The sequence below is a fragment of the Silene latifolia genome, chromosome X (assembly GCF_048544455.1).
Source record: "Silene latifolia isolate original U9 population chromosome X, ASM4854445v1, whole genome shotgun sequence".
Taxonomy (NCBI): domain Eukaryota; kingdom Viridiplantae; phylum Streptophyta; class Magnoliopsida; order Caryophyllales; family Caryophyllaceae; genus Silene; species Silene latifolia.
Genome location: NC_133537.1, coordinates 75529836 through 75538845, shown reverse-complemented (window position 1 = coordinate 75538845; position 9010 = coordinate 75529836). Strand labels below are relative to the sequence as shown.

The following is a 9010-nucleotide window of genomic DNA, read 5'->3' as shown; positions in this document are numbered from 1 at the left end:
AGTTCGAAAAGAGGATATCCATTTGAGCCCAAGAGGGAAGCATTCCTTCTTCACTAACATGCCCTTGGTGGGCCAATCGGTGGAATTGTGGATATAGAGCATAGTAATTATCCACTCTTGCTTCATATTGCCTTTGGTGCATATCTTGGAGGATACCCGTGACAAAGTCATCTCTTGGGAGGATGAAGGGGTTCGGGTGATTATAGGGTTGATATTGAAAGGGGTAAGGCGGGATCACAACTTTTTATTCTTCATTTGCTTGAGGTTCTTGTTGTTGGGGTGGAGTGGGAGGTGGGGCTTGATTTGCTTGAGTTGGGGTGAGATAAGATGGTATTGGAGAGAGGGGACCCCTTCTTGGTGCTATCCTTGTTAAACCTTCCATTGGAAGAAAAATGGGGGCGCTCCCTTTCGTTAACCACTTAGTCCTTTTCTCATAGCCCACAAGGGCTATCCAATGGTGTTGTCGGAGAATCAACATTTCATCAATCTTTGTGTTTCCCGGAAGAGGTGTATAAGCATTGCTGTTGTTGAAATTGGGATTGAAGAATTTTGCAAGCCTTGTTATTAGTCCCCCATTGACGATGTGGATCATACCATCATCATCCTCATTCCGGAACTTTGCCCATTTTTCCAGAAGAACTAGGGGAGCGTTGAAGTGGTAACCGCTCCTCCCTTGTACTTTCAAATAAGATTCCATGAAGACTAGATCAAGTTCATTGACAACCGCGGGATCGCGGCGAGCTAGAAGAGTACTTGCGATAAACCGGTAAGTGAGGCTAATAATGGGGTTTCGAATGTAGTAGGTGATAGTAGGGTAAAGTCGTCACACCCTTATCAAAAACAAATTTATAAAGCTCGATACCTAACTAGTAAAGTCGGGTAAGTCGAGGTCGATCACAAGGATGGTGGGGTTAGAATCGGGTTATAAGTCTTTGTCCTCGTTTTAGTCTAGTCGGTCAAGAAGACTGAAATGATTTCTATGCTAAATATCTAAGCTAAGAACATGAAATAAATGAGCAAGTAAATAAACAAGGAAGTTAAACACAATGAAAAGAGACTAAGGTGTCGGGGTCACCCAAGTAAGAGGGGTCTAGTCTAAGTCGATATATACACTAGTAGAAAAAACACCTATTGCGTCAGTCAATTTATGCCGGTTCTACAAAAACTGACGCAAAAAGTACTTAGTTTAGGAGAGAATGCAATTTTGCCCTATAGTCAAGTTTTTTGCGTCGATTCTTGAAAAGAAATGATGTATATAATGCGTCGGTTATCAGCAAAACCGATGTATTTGATCAAATACATCAGTTCTGCTCTTCAACCGACGTAATTGATATCATTTTTTTGCATCAGTTATTCTGAAAACCGATGCAAATGATATTTGATTTAAAAAAAACACCACTTGAACCCTTCATATTATACAGCCTCTCAAATTATACACTCATGTCAAATAAAACAATTCATCCCCAAAATCATAAGTGCTGCTCCATCATCTCAACACCACAACCACCATCACCGTGCCCGCTGATCCTATCGCAGGACCACCACCATCATCGTGCCCCACTGTGGGATCATACAGCAAAGCCATGCTACGCTACTTCTGTCATCGTACGAACACCATCCCATTTCCTATCCTCTTCTCTTATCCCCAATTCCAAAACCCACCGCAACAACACCGCCATTTTAGTCGCCAACTCACTAGTCGCCAACTCATCAACGCCAGTCTCTAATCCCTCCACCAGCCTCGCTCACGGTATTTTGAATCTAATTACTTCAATCCTCTAATTTGATTTCGAGTTACGTTTATTTGAAATTTAGGGTTAAGATAGTTTAGAGTTTGCAAACTTATGTCATCTAATTTGAAAATTGGGATCTGTTAGGGTTATTGAATTTATGGTTTGGAACAACGATTCATGTTACCCAATTTCATGCTAAATCGACTATATTAGTTTGTTATATGATGTTATAAGTAAAATTTTACGACGCTTTACCCGTATATTTTATGCATTATGTTGAATGAAATAACTTTAAACTGGTTTTTCCAGTGCTTAAAAGTAGTAAGGAAGAGTATTCTTTATCACATGCTGTATTGAGTATGTCTGAAGTAATATTTGATGGGTATTTATAGTTGGTGTCTGAGGAAACCATCTTCAGGCAATGTAGTAGTTTAAGTAAACATTAGTTGTTGTGAAGGATATGCTGCTATAAACCCAGTTTTAGTGATGCTTAAGTCTATTTCATCCACGCTTATGTTTTGTGATGACAAAATGCAGTCGAAGATGGACCGTAAAATTGGCCTTGGAAGAAAAAGTCATCAGAGAAGTCCGGTGCAGAGAAGGCTATTGCTACACTTGATTCTGCTGGTGGTTCTTTGCCTTTTGCTGGATCTCAAGCTGATAAGGTTTGTTGTTTCTTGTTTGATAATCATTGGTGTTGTAATCAACGATTCTTGTTTGATAATCAATTGCTGTTGTAATTGATTTATTAGGATTAAATTGATATTACTTAATTTTACGCGTTACAAGTAGAAGTTAATGGTATTTATTTGTGAACTATCATTTTGGTGATGATCAGTGATAATAGGGTGCGAGATGTTAACTATGTTTCTTCAGAACTATGTTACTCTCAAATCTCGACTCTTCTTATTCACTCACGTACCCGTGTTCAACACTCGACACTCGTCCATGGGTATGACCTTAGACACGCCAAAATACGCTGATTTATCAACTAAATAGCCGAGCCCGATACTTAAACAAACACCTGTGTCGGATACCCTTATACGAGTCTAATTAACATAACTGTTCAGAAGAGCATTATATGATTTTCTGAATTTTGCTGATGCGATTTCTTTCTATGTTTTCTAGAAATGAGTGTTCACCTGTCATTTAGAATTGGTCGTGCCTTGATCATATTATACTGTCTGGCCAAAGATTTTAGAAATGAATAACTTCTAGTAAAAATCACAACAACGCGTTTTCTAGTTTTTCTTATTGGGATTTGTAAAAGATTGATGGTGTATCCATTATGAATGGGCGCGCCTGCTTGGTCATTTCATAATTAAGGTACAGAGAAAATGTTGTAATAATGAAAATAAATACTAAAAGTTGAACGAGGTTAGATTACTGAAAAGCCAGCCATTTGACAGTTGAACTTTTAAGCATTAAGGATGGTTGGCGTTAGGATGAAGTATATAAGAGGGCTGGTTAAATGGGGACATTGTTTTCGACTGTGTCTTAGATTTGTCATATTGATACCTGATATTTCAAGTGAGGCTAATCAAGCAATGCCATGTTGACTATTTCCATTTGTAATTGAGTTGATGCCTTCTACCTTACTAAATTTACAAGTCTCTTTTTTTAGAGGCATAGATGTATTCACTTGGCACCGTGAAAGTGCAAGTGGCTGAATTTTATTATTGTTTATGGGAACCAATTTCTCCTGATACGAACTTCCTTTACTTTTTTTTTTTTTTTTTTTTTTTTTTTTTTTTTTTTTTTTTTTTTTTTTTTTTTTTTTCGAAATTACACCTCTTTATGAATTGGCACATTGACTATGACTCTATGAGTTTGTTACATTTTTTTTCTAACGTTCCCTTAGTGAACTTTGCCTAAGTTGTTAATGATTTTAAATGGAGATGAATTGTAGTGGGGCAGAGCATATATGTGTATAAATTCTGAAAAGTCGGTCAACACTGGATAATTAAACTTGTTTTTAAGGGCCGGTGTAATGGGGACCTGGTTTACCACGGTTGCTCAAACCTCAGCAAAACCTCAGAAAAATAATACACTTTCTTTAACACCTTACCAAAACAGCAAAATAGTGGACATCCTGTTTTGGTAAGGTGTTAAAGAAAGTGTATTATTTTTCCACTATTTTGCAACGGTGGTTGCTTTTTCTTGGAACCTTGAATAATTTACTTCTCTCTTATGGACGAACAACCAATGGGTGAAAACGGCGCAACAAAGCTCCAATAAGCATTGATTTGAACAGAGATAGCTCTTTATGTAGCAAATCCATTGTGCTTCAAATTGACAACAAAACGCAGCAGGTTTCTGCAAGTAAGGTTATAACCATATCAATTTATGTATTTTTTTTGTTTTTAGGATTTAAGTTGGTGGTGTAAAGAAATGTCCGCCTTATGATTTCTGTGAACCTTATCGTATCAAGTTATCATTGATCCTTTTTTTTCCTTTATGCTTGATAATAGGTTCTTTAAGACATTCATTACAGGATCGACTCAACAAGGTTTTATTTGGAAAGAGCCGTGACGAGATATACTTGAAGCTTGGATTGATATATAGTTTTATGTAAGTTTACTAGATGTTTAGAGAACGTTTAGCATAGATTAGCTTAGTAACTAAAATGTTTGTGGATTATTTATACATTGGTTTGTATTCGGAACGTTGTTTGGTTTAATGAAACGTAATGTTGTTTTACATGTGATGTATTAGTGGTTAGTTGGATTTTTTGTTGCAGGTTTTTAAGTTTTGGTATTCGTATTGTCAGTTTTATGGGGAGGTGGTGCCGAAATTCTGGTAGCAAATTTATATATATTAAAAAATACAATAATAAATTGCGTCGGTTCTTGAAAGAAATGAAGCAAATGAGGAAAACGAATTTTCACTAAAACAAATTATCAAATGCATCAGTTCTTATAACAAATGACACTAAAAAATAAATAAAATGCATCGGCTCTATAAAGAACGGACGCAAATAATACCTATTTGCGTCAGTTGTACATATTTATTGCGTCAGTTATATCGTTAGAACTGATGCAAATGGTTCTTTTTTGCGTCGGTTTTTAAGACAGAATTGACGCAAATGTTAGACTTTTTGCATCAGTTCCACAACTGACGCATATCAAATACGATCCCTCGATATACGTCAGGCCAAAACCGACGCAAAAGGCTCTCTAGAACTGACGCAATAGGGGGGTTTTCCATTAGTGATAGAAGCTAAGAATGTGGGTGGTTGTCTAGGGAGAGTCTTGACCTCTCGGTCTAAGAAATCCCTTAGGTCTGGTCTAGCGAGCTCTCGCCCTTTGTTAGACCGATTCCTAATAAAAACAAGCAATCTACTAACCAATCTCAAGCTCTCGCTTCAAAGGTTGGCCAAAATGGAGAGTAGAAGGCTCAAATTCTCACTTAAGCATGTCTCCAAACACTTGGCATGCATGAGATTATAGACAAGTTACCCATAGCAATTAGCATTCAAATAAGACTCATAATGCACCCATTGATCCTACAAGAGGTTCCCCTTGACCCTAGTTTTAATCTACTCAAGCATATTAATGAAAAGGGAATCAAAAGATGAGCAATTTAAGATGAAAATAACAAGATGAAACATTATATAGAAACAAGCAATTAAGCAAGCAATAAACATGTAACAATTTGAAATAAAGAGTAATTAAGAGAAGGAATTATACCAATAATAATTAAAGGAAGGAACTTGGATTGAATATAAAAGGATGAATCTCTTCTTCCTTCTAATTACAACCCCTAATCTAAATGTAACCAATTAAACTAGTGTAGATCTTGAATGGACTAGAGAGGAATTAGACTAATAATGGAAGAAAGATTATAATTTAATTCATGAAAGATTGATAGCATAAATAAATTAATTAGGGTTCTTACATATTTGAGGGAATAATAGAGAGACTAATTATCTAATCTAATCTAGTCTAATGTAAGGTGGTGTGAATAATTGTCTTTAAAAATGAGAGAGGAGCTTTATATATAGCACCCTCTAATTACAAGTATAATTAGAGTACTAATAATAATAATCTAATAATAATAATAATAATAATAATAATAATAATAATAATAATAATAACTATTTCTAATTACAAAATTATCGACTTAAACATCGACACACACAACCAAGTAAATAGAGTGCGAAGGGGCCCCAGCCGGGCCACCGGCCGCCGGGGACATGGCCGGCTGGGATGTTCCTGCTTCAAGGTGTCAATTTTCGTGTGTTGGGTGCCCAGCCGGTGGCCAGGCGGCCGGTGCCTCGGCTGGGAAGTCGTTTGTTGCATTGTGAGTTGAAGAGTGAAGGGGAAGTGCTGGGAGCCAGTTGACCGGCCGCCGGGGTCATGACCGGTGGGGAGTCTTCTGGAAATGTGAGGGAGTTGTTGGGAGTGTCCCAGCCGGTCGTGGTGGCGGCCGCCGGGGTGCCGGCTAAGGGAAGAAGGGAGTGCGAAAACAGGGGAAAAGCAGCGCGCGCGGGGCTCGAAAACTGAGTCTTGGCTGCCATCTTGGTGGTTGGTGGTGGGCGTAGGTGGTAGTTTTGTGGAGGTGGAAGTTAGAGGAGGACATTTGTGGTCGTGGGAGGTTGTTATGGTGGCTGGTGGTGGCTTTGGTGGTGGTTGAAAGATGGGTGCATGAGATGGGTGTTGTTTGTATATTTGTGGCTAGGGGGTGGAAGAAGGGTTCGTGGTGGATGTTGCGGTGGTCCATGGTGTCCGTGGATGGTTGGGATGTGATGTTGGAAGTGGAGGGTGGTCAGTGGTGGTGAGTGGTGGCTGCCACGGTGGCCGGAGGTGGTAGTAAAAGCTCAGCAAAGACCGTCTGAAATTAGCAGCTGCTCCTTTACTTAGTTTATTTTTCCATGATTTTCCCTATTTTCACCTCCGCCATTTCTTCTCATAATCCCGTCTTCCTCTTCTGCCTCACTTTTCCGTCTTGCCTGCACATTAAATTAAATTAATAATAATAATACTAATATTATACATAAATACAATTAATTATTAATTATAAACTAATACGACTAATTATTATAAATTAGTAAATAAATGAGCTTATTAGACAATTAAGCACAAAAAATGAGTCGGAATAAGGTAATAGAACGGGGCTAAACCTGTTGGAAGATGTGTCCTCCGACAATAATGCGATCACAACTGTTGATCATGATGATCACATGTTTAAGTCTCATTATAAAGAATACAATTGGGAAGTAATATTTTTACTGTCAACTGGTCCACACATATCGGTAATGATTGGCTGACTAGAGTTTGACATTACTGTCGTGCGACGGTGGTGATCAGTTGATCCCCTAGGTCATACCTATAGGGAAACACTCTTAATTGATCATTTAATTGATCGTATAACGTTACGAGTCAATTAAATTATTTAAAATTGACGGAAGATTTTGGAAGTATTATTTACGTATCTCATTGAAATTTGATTAGGCCCTGTTCTTTCTGGCTTTTTAGAGCCGAATCAATCGAATCAATCAATGGAGTCAATCAATCAATCGAGCCGAATCGAATCAATAGAGCCGAATCGAATCGAATCGAATCAATGGAGCGAGCCGATCAAATCGAATCAATAGAGCCGAGTGAATCGAATCGAACTAAATAAAGTCAATTGAGTCAATCGAATCAAATAAACATGTTAATATTAATAATAATAATATTTAATATTATTGTTATTATCAATCGTACTAATAATAATATTCATAGTATAATACTATTTATACTAAAATTAATATTTTTAAGAAAAAAATTATAATATTATACTCCTCTCGTCCCTAATTTGTTGTCCTATTTCATTTTGGGGTGTCTCATTCAATTATTGTCCTTTCTATTTTAAGAATGAACTTGATGAGCAATTTGATCATTCACACTCAATTTGGTCCGCTTGTCATTTATAATTGGCCCCTCCTCTTTTCCTCGGTCTTTGTGCCAAAAACCAAAGGACAACAATTGACCGGGATAGAGGGAGGAGTATATGAATAATCATAAATTATAATAATGAAAAAATAGTAATTTTTTACTAATAATATTCTTAATAACAATAATAAATAATAATGTCAATATTAATAATGATATTAGTAAAAATAATTGTTTCGAATAAAAACACTCAAGTAAGCGTTGCTCGAATCCGGATCGGGTCAACGCGCTCCTTTCAGACGATGGCACCTCGAACCTATGCTTGCTCTCTCCGGATGGATCTTTCACGCGTAACAAATAGGGCCTCGGAGGGTTCGCACAGGTCCTTCTCGGATGCCTTACAGTCTCGGTGGATAGTTGGGACCTTGCTTGAAGCTAAGGTTTCCGTGCCTTCTCATAGTAGCTCGAGTAGTCTTACTTCTAGAGAGAGGAAGTTGTTGGTGAGAAGTATTTTACCATTGATGGGTGATGAGGTATTTATAGATTTCTATGTGTACCTCAAATGATGGCTGGTAAGCATGGTTACCATATTCGCTATGAATACGCCTTATCGATTCGCGATTCGCTTATAGAAAATGTGTTATATGTATTTTCGATGAATCGATTGATAGAATTCGCTTTTAACAATTCGTGATTCGTAGAGTATCAAGCGAATCCGTAACCATGTTGGCAAGCGTGTTGACTTGTATGACCCCGTATTGGCTATTGGGTCAAGTCGGTTGGGCGTGCCCCATCAATAATATTAATAATAAATGTTATTAATTTTAATAATAATATCAATAATTATAACAACCACAACAACAACAACAACAACATTATTATTCATTTTAATAATAATATTCATAATAATAATAATAATAAATAAATTATTAATAACATTATTATTAAATATAATAATAATAATAATAATAATAATAATAAAGAATAATATTAAAAAATAGTATTATTGATAACAAAATTAATAATAAGTATTAAATTTAAGATGAGTAAGGCTGAAATGAGCCGAATCGAATGGAGTGAATCGAATCAATCAATCAATGGAGCCGAGTCGAAATGAATCGAATCAATGGAGCCGAATCGAATCAATCGAATCGAATGGAGTCGAATCGAATCAATCGAAATGAATCGAATCGAATCGAGTGAATCAATCAAGTAGGTGAAAATAAGCCAGAAAGAACAGGGCCTAAATGAGATACGGTCTGAGTAATCGAATTGTATCATTACTCAAATGAAATTATTGTTTAAGGAAACAATTGAATTTGAATGAATTATTATAAATGCAATTCATTGTGATTTATAATTGGTAAAATATTTTGGTAATAGTAATTGCGAATTACTAAG

General features: G+C 36.7%; 1 long non-coding RNA gene across 1 annotated transcript; it reads left to right on the top strand.

Annotated features, from left to right (window-relative positions):
* Window positions 1-1379: 1379 nt before the first annotated feature.
* LOC141623410 (uncharacterized) lies at window positions 1380-4433 on the top strand. Its single transcript, XR_012533356.1, has 3 exons — window positions 1380-1750; window positions 2271-4055; window positions 4205-4433. It is a non-coding gene; the product is annotated as an uncharacterized LOC141623410 (long non-coding RNA).
* Window positions 4434-9010: the final 4577 nt, after the last annotated feature.